This window comes from Panthera pardus, unplaced genomic scaffold, assembly GCF_024362965.1.
Source record: "Panthera pardus isolate Hobbes unplaced genomic scaffold, ASM2436296v1 HiC_scaffold_1, whole genome shotgun sequence".
NCBI lineage: Eukaryota > Metazoa > Chordata > Mammalia > Carnivora > Felidae > Panthera > Panthera pardus.
In genome coordinates, this window is record NW_026526654.1 from 74,369,627 (window position 1) to 74,381,856 (window position 12,230).

Genomic DNA, 12,230 nt, shown 5'->3' on the forward strand with positions numbered 1-12,230 from the left:
GCCATGAGGTGAATAGTACTGCCATTTACTGAGCTAGCGATAACTGAATGAGAAGCAGATTTGCTGGGAGTGGAGATTGAAAGTTCTATTTTTAACATGTGAATTTTGAGATGCCTTTTAGATTCAAATGGAGATGATGAATAGGCAGTTGGATATCCGGGTATGACATTCAGAAGAGAGGGAAGGCAGGAGATATACATTTGAGAGTTAACATAAGGTGGGTATTTAAAGATATGGCTCTAGATGGGACCACTTAGGGAGTGAGTGTCGAGAAGGAAGAAGAAAGTAATGAAGGCTGAGTGCTGTGACATTCCAACATTGAAATGTCAGGAAGAGAAGACACCAGATATTGAGACTGTGAAGGAATGATTGCAGGTGAGCGTGTGTAGTCCCAGAAACATTTTGAAAAGAAAAAAAAAGGACCAATTCTTTTAACAAAATTAAGTAAGATATTTGTACATATAATCATATACATTCCCTCTTTCTTCAGGACACTGTTTCAGACATGGGTAATTTTACAGCAGGATATCTTTATTTTTTTTTAAGTTTATTCATTTTTGAGACAGAGAGTGTGAGGTAGGGGTAGAGAGAAGGAGAGGGAGAGAGAGAATCTCAGCACAGAGTCTAACATGGGGCTTGAGCTCACAAACCGTGAAATCATGATCTGAGCCAAAATCAATAGCCAGATGCTTAACCGACTGAGCCACCCAGGTGCCCCAGGATATCTTTAAATAGAACATGCCCAGAACTTTGGCTCTCTCTTTAAATTGATACAAATTTTGTGTTGTAACCTAGTTTCTGGTGAGCAGAACGCACACTGAAAAATTCTAAGCAGCACCAAAGAAGTTAATTGTGTCAATAGGAATGATGAAAGGATCCCAATTCTCTCCCCAATAATACACTTCTACATGTGAGGTTACTCAGATAAATATTTCCACAGGATAAGAGTGAGCAAAATAATGCTTTACATAAACACTCACCTTTACTGACAAAACCTTATATAGAACTCTCATGAATTTGGCTAGATAAAATCGATTTCTTTGTTGTAGGTGACAGGCAATCCAGAATCGAGAAGTGAAGCACATACCTGAGACTTGAGTCGTATGACCCAAAGCAAGGATGGTCTATTTTGAACAATGCCGGCTGCTGAGGAAGTCCAGATTTCCTCAGCTACATTGAGGCAGATTAGTCCAGAGGTAGAGAGAGAGTTTTCTGGTCTTCCCTCAAGAAGAATGAGATTCTAAAACATAGCTTATTTTTTTATGATTCTTTGGAGAAAGCCCACCCAAATGGAGACAGAGCAGAAAAAAAAAAAAAAGAGATGTGCATGAACTTGTCTTTGCTGGAAAGAGCAGTTCTTTTCCCCTTATGACTCTGGATCCAGGGTTCTTTTTCCTTCCCAACTGGACACTAAAGCATCTCTCCTCCTTGTACAACATAGGTAAGCTGTGGAGAATGGAGAAGGGGATATGTTAGAATAATCGTGTATACATTTCTTTCGCCCATATCTAGCCTTCCACCCAGGGCTTAGTGTGTGAGTATGATACACATTATACTGTTGATACACATATACGGTTGTGTACCCAGTGTCCAACACTCAGCAGTGTTTGTAATTTTCCCGGGGTGCTCTGCTCAGTGAATAGCAAGCCAGCAGCTTTAGGAGGCTTACCTCCCCACATTTCTGAGTGTGTATCCTATTAACTTTAACTTTCCTATGCCCTGAAGTAAGGATTGAGGGAAGGGGATTTAAGAACACTCACTATTATCCATTTCTCCCCTTTCTTGTTTTCTCCTCTTTCTCCTCCAACTATACCATAAGGGCTTTCTAATTCTCTGCTCTAATTATGAAACACACTTGCTTCATAGCCTCCTTCTTTCCTGCTCTATAGACTTCCTATCTCCAGAATGATCCATTTTCTCCTTACTGTAAATCTCATGGCTTGGCTTAATAATAATAAGCTTACAAGATAGAAAAACATTTCATTAATGAAATATATATATATCTATATATATCACATGATTTTTTAAAATATGGTTTTGTTTTCTACCTTTTTTAAAAGGTAAAATTTCAAAGAGGGAAAAGAAACCTGTCTGGGCCTCAACTTTTTCATCTATAAAATGAAAGAATTAGAATAGATGATTTCTAAGTTATTTTTTAAATCAAAATTTTATAAATCAATTTCATCATCTGAGTGAAAAGAGAAAGTAAATTTAGTCTAGTGAATATACTAGAAAGGATGAAATTAGACCTAGTATTTTAAGCAAAACAAAGGTCATTGAAGTATTCATTGTTAAGTCATAAATATTTGTATGTAACTGTGAGAAATTAACAATCTGCCCTCAAGAGTTAAAGAGAGATTGATGGAGCACTTTATACAATTTTAATAGCAAATTTGGGGGAACAAAAAATCTGCTAAACTGTATCTCAGAGCCCTGCAGAATTTACTTACTGTAAAAGTTTCCAATCTAATGTGGTTGCCTTTCTTAGAGCAGGAAATAAGTATCCTTACTTTTCCGCTGTTTTACCGTATTGTTCTTTTCCCATCTGTACACCTATGGGACTATTCACAATGCCTGCACCCTCCCATTATGTCTTCATAAATCAACTGAATTTCAGTGAAAAATCATCAAAGACTGCATTATTTTTCCCAATTGTTAAGCTATCTATGTTTCAAAGCACAAAGAAATGGACACGAGGGCAAAGTAACCAGAAACGAATAATGAAATAAATGAATAAAACTGAGCTTGGCTAATCTTTAACATAGGCTACACATCAGTGAACTAATGTTTTACTACAGCATAGGTGCCTTTTTCAGAAAAGCATAGTTTTAACTATCATCAGTTAAGCTGAGATGCATTGACCCCTGTCGGAGAGGAAATACTTTTTTTAGTGAAGGACGTCAGGATAGCTGCCACAGAATAAGAGGGTCCAGGGATAAGCAAAGAAAGAGCTTTTTAAGGGAAAGGCAGCAGGTATAAAAAGTCCCCTCACTTACTTTACAAGTTGCCATGAGAACTCTCATGGTATTGCTGACTGGGGCACCTCTGGGCCCTACAGGGGTCTTCAGAGCAGCTCTGCCTTTCTGTTGAGTGAAAAGGGATTAGGTTGTATTTAAAGGATCCTAAATCACCTTGAAGTATTTACTCTGAATCTGGGCAGTCTCTTGTTCCATATGCTTTCAAACGAGAAGGTGAAGGAGCGGAGGGCAGCTTCTAAGAACATTGCTTTATTTTAAATATAAATGATCTTTTCCCCTTTTGGAAGCATGCTCTAAAAATACTAAGAGGAGTCTGATCCCCTGATCCTAAGTCTACCACATAGCTAATGCAGATCTGAGTTAAGCTCCAACCTCATCTAAGTGCAAACATTTATAAGAAAAGTTTGGGGTATTAAAAAAACACTGAAAAAAAAAAACCCCACCTTGTGATCTGAAATGCTGTAAGGAGTCCAATATCCCTCTATGGCCATTATGACCCAATGTGCTCTCTGCTCTCCAGGGATAATTCCTGGTCTCGAAATGTGACTTCAAGCTGTTGAAAACTTCACCATATCAAACATGAAGAATTCTTAGAAATGAAGGTAGAAAATAATGAAAAAATTTAGAAAAAGAGGACATTTACTTTCCCCCTTTCTCACTAGCTGATAGAATCCTATTAATTATCACAAATCAACACTCAGATGAGGTTTTCACAGTTCTTCACATAGATAGGATTAGCTACTTTATTCATGTTCTGTACTTATAACTCAGTGTTTATGACTCTATAATAGGATGTTCCTCAATGCATTGTAACTATTTGGATACATACCACTGTTTGTAAGCCTATCTGTGCATGTGCTCAATATTTATGACTATTGAAATGATCGGTGTCTGCAGGGTGTTTTCCACCAGATTGTGATGTGCTGAGCCACAAGAAAGAGGCGGTGTAGCATTATTCATTTTGGTATCTTCATGCACATGTTTAAACAGATGATTCTATGACGGGATTTGCAATACCCTTTTCTCAATACTATTTTTAATACTATTTATTTATTGAAAAAAAGTTATTGGTGTCCAGATTTTCAACAGAATGAAGTCTGCTATTCAAGCATTCAAGATATCCAAAGTTATTCTAGAGTCAGACGTGTGGTTCTAGTAGTCTCGTTTACTGTTTTAGAAACAATGTGATCCTACCTAGACACTTTCCCCAAAATAAACACTATGCTGTAGCAAGAATGGCTTTCTCTGTGTCCCTAAACACAATATGTCTGAACTCAAGTTCTAATAACCAGGTGGAGTAGCCTCACCATTTTAATTACATAGAGCTTAGTATTGAAAGAGCACACTTCGATTCTTTATCACAGTTGTTCAGTTAGGATCATTGCTTTTTTTTTTTAATGTTTATTTATTTTTGAGACAGAGAGAGACAGAGCATGAATGGGGGAGGGTCAGAGAGAGGGAGACACAGAAACTGAAACAGGCTCCAGGCTCTGAGCTGTCAGCACAGAGCCCGACGTGGGGCAGGAACCCACGGACCGTGAGATCATGACCTGAGCCGAAGTCGGACACTTAACCGACTGAGCCACCCAGGCGCCCCAGGATCATTTCTTCCCATAGATGATAAATTTCTGTAAGTCTTTGCTAATAACCTGTATTTCAATGTTAACTCCTTCAGACTAAATGGGACCCAAAAAAGTCATTAATTAAATAACGCATTCTGTTGGGAACAAGAGATATTTGACATCTGAATAAATTACAATTTTTCTTCTTGTTTTTTTGAAGTTTATTTATTTTGAGAGAGAGAGAGAGAGCAAGCAGGGGAGGGCCAGAAAGAGAGGGAGGGAGGGAGAGAGGGAGAGAATCTCAAGCAGACTCCACACAGTCAGCATGGAGCCTGACACAGAACTCAATCCCACAAACCAACTGTGAGATCATGACCTGAGCCAAAATCGAGAGTCAGACATTTAATTGACTGAGCCACCCAAGCACCCCCAATTTTCCTTTTTAATAGATGTGTGCGTAACAATAAACAAGTTACTTAATATAAGATACAATCTCATTATCTGTAAAATGATGATAGTAATACCTACCTTGAGGAGCTGCAGGAAAATAAGATAATACACGTAACAACACTGCATTTAATATGTACTTAATAAATGCTAAATCTTACTATCATCACACACTTGTTATATTCAATCCCTCCTTTGATCTTCAAAGACATAAGAATTGCATGCATGTTTTTTTGAAAGAGAAAACAGTAAATTCAAGACTCAGAAGAAAACATTTCTTCCAAAAGTAATTCTCTGCAAAATAAAAATTTAGAAAAATTGTACTCTTTTTGAAATAAGAATTGAAATATATAAGAAGGGAATTAGTTGATATAAGAAGGCAATTAGAAAGTTAGGATAGTAAGGATACTATGAATTCAGTAGCAGAATTGAAATTAATATTTCAGGAAGCAAAAGTAGAAATGACACCAGTGATGATCAAATTACTGAATTAAACATTCAGTACAAAATAAGAACCAATTCCAAGTTAAAAAAAAAAAAAAAGAAAATACAATCTTAAAACATGTGCAAGAAGTTTATGAGAATACGAATTTTATTCATTTACATTTTTGAAAAAATTGTACAAAGTGGAAAGAAATTTCAGAACCTAGAGAAGAGATTCTTTCTCTTACTAGAAAGGAAGATTCTAAAATTGACGAAGAAGAATAAGCCAATGTGAACAGTAAAGACAAAAACATTAGGAAATTATTTTGGCCAGTGTTTTGTGAATGCACTTATGAGATAAATAAGAAAAAGTGATCATCATGACAGGAAAATAATCTTCAGACAAAAATGTGAAGGCAGTTTCCAAAAAAAGGAACTTAATAGATAGATATTTATAAAATACCCATTTGTAAAAATTTTTGTAAAAATAGTAACATTTGCTATTTAATTTATCTTTAATTTTTTTTCCAAATTAACACATATTAAGAATGATAACATCGGGGCGCCTGGGTGGCTCAGTCGGTTAAGCGTCCGACTTCAACTCAGGTCACGATCTCCCGGTCGGTGAGTTCGAGCCCCATGTCGGGCTCTGGGCTGATGGCTCAGAGCCTGGAGCCTGCTTCAGATTCTGTGTCTCCCTCTCTCTCTGCCCCTCCCCCGTTCATGCTCTGTCTTTCTCTGTCTCAAAAATAAATAAACGTTAAAAAAAAAATTAAAAAAAAAAAAAGAATGATAACACCTAGTGTTGGCGAGAGGTACAATAGCCATTCTGGTACACATTTGGTGGGAGGGAAAATTAAAATATTTTCAGAGTACTACTTGGAAAGTTATCAGAAGATCCTAAAAAGTAGCTTCCCTTTAACTAAGGAGTTTTTTTTTTTTTCCCAGTCTTATTGTAAGGATAAAATTGTGCAAATATATAGCATGAAGGTAATCGTCACAGGATGATTGACAGTAATGGAAAATCGGGAACAAATGGTTAACAAATAGAGCTTAGCTTCTTTAACCATCATAATGATGAAAAGAAGCAAGCACTATGCAGTGTTTACTATATGGCACCTTTCAAGGTTTTATACATGCATTATTACATTTCATCCTTGCGATGTAACCACACATTGTGTTATAATTTTATCTTGTCTGCCATTTTGCAGATAAGGTTTTACAAAAAACTACACAGGACACACTGTCAGCAGAGGGTAATGAGACAATTCAGGCATTCTGACATCAGAACTTAGGTCCTTTCAGACTGTATTTATTTATTGATATGGAAACTTGATTATAAAATACTGTATATTTATCTTCATAACTCTAGGTAAAGCTATGTTGTATTAGTCCATTTGGGCTGCCGTAACAAAAGCACCACAGTCTGGGTGACTTACGAACAACAAAAGTTAGTTTCTCACGGCTCTGGAGGCTGGGAAGTCCATCGTCAAGGTGACCCAGATGCTGCAGATCCGGTGTCTGGTGAGGGCCGGCTTCCTTCTGAGGGTCTTGTCGCTGTGCCCTCGCAGGGTACAAGGGCTGAAGGACCCTCTGAGGTCGCTTTTATAAAGACACTGATCCCGTTCAAGGAGGCTCTGCTTTTGTGACCCAATCACCTCCCGACGCTGCCACCTCCTACTATTATGACACAGAGGATGAGGTAGCAGCGTGTGACTTCGGGGAAGAGACAAAGTCCAGTCTGTAGCCTATGCCTGTATCTGTGTATTTGTAATCCTACACGCAGACATACACATATTTGCATCTAGGAAGAAATGAAGAAACTCTAACCCAAAATATTAGCAAGAATGTCCCTGCGTGGTGGGATTCGTGATGATTTCTAATATTTTTTTTCTGCCTGTTTTCATTACCAGTTTTTGCCTAATGAGCATTTATTCTTATGTAATGAAGTCGTTAACATAGACACTTATGTTCAAATAGAAAATTTTGTACCATATAAAAATGCTTTTTATTGGATGATATAAAAATATTTTTTTAATGTTTATTTTTGAGAGAAAGAGAGAGTGCAAGCGAGGGAGGGGCAGAGAGATGAAGACAGAATCAGAAGCAGGCTCCAGGCTCCGCCAGAACTGTCAGCACAGAGCCGGAGGTGGGGCCCGAACTCTGGAACTGCAAGATCATGACCTGAGCCAAAGTCAGACGCTCAAGGGACTGAGCCACCCAGGTGCCCCGAATGACATAAAAATATTAACAGTGGTAGAACTCTGGTTAATGTCTCTCATGTTTATCTTTTAGTTCAATATTTTTATATCGTATGATGCAATGAGAAAAAGCCTTTAAAATTAGCACACACTATTCAAAATGTAGTATTTATTCAGCATCGTTAAAAATACATACTTAGGCATAGAATCAAAGGCAAGATGGCAAAATGTTGATGAAACTGTGTTATAAACCATGTATAATTTTCTTTAAAAATTTTTTTAATGTTTATTTTTGAGAGAGAGAGAGAGAGAGAGAAAGGGAGAGGCAGGAAAGAGGGAGACACAGAATCCAAAGCAGGCTGCAGGCTCTGAGGTGTCAGCACAGAGTCCGACTCGGGGCTCGAACTCACAAACTGAGAGATCATGACCTGAGCTGAAATTGGATGCTTGACCGACTGAGCCACCCAGGCTCCCCAACCACGTATAATTTTCTCTTCTTCGTATGTGTTTGCAAAACATTCTAAGAATGTTTACACAGTATTATGTTTAAATATTTAGACAATGAATTAATATTGATCTGAGTATTATTATTCAGTATCATCTTGTTTATCCTAAGATATGATAAGTGTTAATACAAACTTTTGGGAGAATTATTTATATGATTTAAATAATTTTATTTACATTCCTCGCCAGCCCCTATGTTATCTGTAGTTATATCAGTAAGAGTGTTTTGGGCTTCAAGTATTATGTTTCAAGTTTCCAACAGCTGGGTATACCTAATGCTCTTAACATTTATTAAAAATCACAAAATTCACCTTTCAATGAAGAATTTCTTAGTATAAGTTGTTGGAGACTTCTGGCATAGCTCTTCTAAAATGCAAGTCTTCAAAGAGCACTGGAACGATGATCTCATTAATTTCTCCCAGAGTCCTGAGAGGTAAATGACAAGTCTGACCTATGAGATGGATTAGTGAGCATTTTCATTAAGTCCCTGGCAGACACTGAGGAGGTGACCAGCACTTAGCCAGATGGAATTAAAAATTAAAAGACACTTTAGAGAAATAACTAGAATGCTACAGAATGGAATTTTAGAGAGACTAATTCTGTGCAGTAACGAGAATAAATGTGCACTGGAAATAGGAAACAAAGAACAAATTGAGAATTAGAAATTATAAGTAAAAGACAAAAAAGGAAAACATATACATACTTTATATATTTTTTTAATTAGAAGGATGTCAGATTTCCATACAGCAGAAATTTAGCTCCCGCAGTATATTTAGTGGTTGTCACATTCTCCCTGCAGCACATTTTCTAGTTTGTCTCCAACCTGAGAGAAACTAGGAAAAGTTCAAACACAGACCAAGAAAAGTTCTTATATAAGAAAGAGATTGAAAATACAGGATATTTTAGAGGAGATTAAAACACTTTGTGCTGATTTTGAATGGCAGAGAAAGGGCAATATTTGTAATAAATTTTAAGTACGAGAAAGGTTATAAAAAATGGAGACTTTATGATCTTATCTTCTCCAAAGGTCAAATAAATGTAAATAACTTCAAAGGGCATCCGTAGTTATTTAAGAAAGAAAGAAAGAAAGAAAGAAAGAAAGAAAGAAAGAAAGAGCTTTTAAACATTACTGAGTGAATGATGCTGGAAAAGCTCTGAAGACCTGAGGGTGGGGCTTTTTGTATTTTTTTTTAAATTGTAGTAAAATAGAAACATAAAGTTTACCATTTTAGCCATTTTTAAATTTATGAATATGCGGCATTGGTTATATTCACCGTGTTGTATAATCATCGCTACTCTATCCAAACATTTTCATTACCCCAAATGGAAAGTCTGTACTCATTAAGCAGTAATTCTCCACCCTCCCTCCCCTGGACCTCTCCTGACCTCTAGTCTTTGTTCTGTCTCTATGAATCTGCCTATTCTAAGTATCATGTATAAGTGGAGTCATACATTATTCATACTTTTATGTCTGGCTTATTTCACTTAACACAATGTCTTTAAGGCTCTTTCGTGTGATAACGTGTTACTTTTTTGGGGGGCGCCTGGGTGGCTCAGTTGGTTGAGCATCGACTCTTGATTTCAGCTCAGGTCATGATCCTAGGGTGATGGGATCGAGCCCCGTGTGCAATCCCTGCTTGGGATTCTGTCTGTCCCGTTATCTCTGCAGCTCCTCCACAAGTTCTATCTGTCTCTCAAAATAAATAACTAAACTTTTTCTTTAAAAAAGAGAACTTATTCCTTCTTTTATGGTGGAATAATATTCCATTGTCTGTATGTATTACATTTAGTTTATCCATTCATCTGAGGGACTGGGGTTGTTTCCACTTCTGGGCTACTGTCAATAACGCTGCTATGAACGTGAACATGCGAGTATCTGTTTGAGTCCCTGTTTTCAATTCCTTTAGGTACATACCTAGCAGCGGAATTGCTGGATCTTATGATAATTCTGTTTATCTTGTTGATGAATTGCCAACCTGTTTTTCACAGTGGGTGCCCATTTTATATTCCCACCTCCCCCAGCAATGATGTGGGTTCCAATCTCCACAAATTCTCACATTTGTTATTTTCCAGATTTTTGCTAATCACCATCCTGATGGGTGTGGGCGTGGAGATGGGACTAGGTCAGACTCCAATGTCATTAACTCTGCTGTTCTCACCTGGGTTCAGCAATTTTTCTCGAATGAACGCTTTTGAGATTGTTGCAAGTCATTGGTCAATGTTCAGAGTACCCAAGAGTTGGTTTTGACAATCTTTTTTGTCAGTTTTTTTGTTACTTTTAAGGACGTATTTGCGGAAGTTCCCAATCTGCCTTTCCTGAAAGTAAATAATGTGTTTTAGACAGCTGTTCAGGCCGGTTAAAGCTCAGGAAACTATTAAGCACATATTCCCATGGCTTGGAGAAGAAAGAATCACACGCACTTTGTTTCAGGTAGGATGTAAGGTTGCAGAATTAGTTTTGCTCGAGATTGTTTCTCTTTACCAGTTTCGCATATTTTGAAGTACAGTATTAGAACCACTCGCTCTTTTCTAGTAACTAAAGAAAAGGAGCGCTGTCGGCATTTCCCATGAAATCCACTTGAGATCCTAGGAAACAGAGCTCCTTGAATATGTGAAAGGCAGCTTTTGTAGTGGTCAGGAACGTGGATTCTAAACTTTTACTGTTTAGATTCAAATCCTGGCTCTGTCACATTCTAGCTATGTGACCTCAGCCCAAGTATTTAACTTCTCTCTGTGCAGGAGTTTTTTCATATGTAAAACTGTGATAATAATTGTATTTACTTTATGGTGTTTGTAGGAGGATTAAATGGGTGAATGAATATTCTGCGTGTGCCTAGAACATGGCCCTGTGCATATGAAAACTGCATAAGCAGGGGTGCCTGGGTGGCTCAGTCAGTTAAGCATCCGACTTCGGCTAGGGTTATGATCTCACCGTGCATCGGTTCAAGTCCCACGTCAGGCTCTGTGCTTGACAGCTCAGAGCCTGGAGCCTGCCTCTGATTCTGTCTCCCTCTCTCTGCCCCTCCCCCATCATGCTCTGTCTCTCTCTCAAAAATAAATAAACATTAAAACATTTTTAAAAAACTGCATAAGCATCTTTTATCTAAAACTTAAAATGAAATAATGTTATGCAGGATCCACAAATATATACACATGGATCTCCATCTCATGTTTCAGAATCGGGCAAAAATCCCTGGCCTGTTTCTCAGTCTTTTAACACCAATGATAGTGAAGATATGACTTCACCTTCTGCCATCTATCCCACCTCATTAAATGGCTTAAAATACCTTAGGAGGAGAATCATTTCCCTCTTCACTACAAGACAGAAAGAAGAGACTGCTGTCCCTGTTTCATTTGCCATGATTCTGGAGTCTGAGTTTCTCTTTCTGTGCTTGAGGTAGAACTTTAAAAACACTATCAAGCAAACTTTACATAAGCGGGTATCTTGCTGTATTCTTCACTGCCATACTAGCACCTAGAATAGTACATGAAAGATCTGTTTTTGTCCATGAAAATATATTTCCAATTAATGAATAAGTTAATGATTCATTAAATCAACTGAAATAGCTCCATTTGGCAGTTCAGTAGTAAGAGACCTAACATTGCCTGATTTCAACCGTGTTTGACTTCTCAGGTCCAAAGAGAAATGAAAAATTATACAATTAAGTTTATAATAAGCAACAGAGAAAATCCAAAAGTTATTGTAAACAGGATAAAAATCAGGTATTCACAATTTGGATCACAAAATTTTAAAATTTCAATTTAACAAAGTATAATTCTTCTAGACTCCTCCTTATAGTCAAACTTAAAGCATAAAAATTTAGTGAAGTGTAAAAACATCTTTGAATAATTTCCACTATGTTTCTTTCCTTCCCTTTTAATTATAAGGATTTTGCAGATGTTAGGACAGATGGGTCTTAGCTTTTTAAAAATGTATCTTAGGAAAGTGTATAATTGGTTTGTATGCAGTATTTTCTCTCAATTACTCTTTTCAGTTACAGAGCAAAAGCTGGGGATACATTTTTAGTCTGCCTGTGTCATGTATGCTGAGTTTTAGAAGAAAGCTTTATTTTCTTATTATAGACAACTGTCTCATTTTCTCTATGATATTTAAG

General features: G+C 37.2%; 1 long non-coding RNA gene across 2 annotated transcripts; it reads right to left on the reverse strand.

Annotated features, from left to right (window-relative positions):
* Window positions 1-712: 712 nt before the first annotated feature.
* Window positions 713-7,053, reverse strand: LOC109266027 (uncharacterized). Of its 2 annotated transcripts, none has more exons than XR_002079487.2 (4): window positions 6,874-7,053; window positions 3,422-3,567; window positions 2,997-3,083; window positions 713-1,446 (listed from the first exon to the last, which is right to left on the reverse strand). It is a non-coding gene; the product is annotated as an uncharacterized LOC109266027 (long non-coding RNA). The 2 variants fall into 2 exon arrangements; XR_008421534.1 differs by having other exon boundaries at window positions 6,850-7,053.
* Between the last annotated feature and the right edge of the window lie 5,177 nt (window positions 7,054-12,230).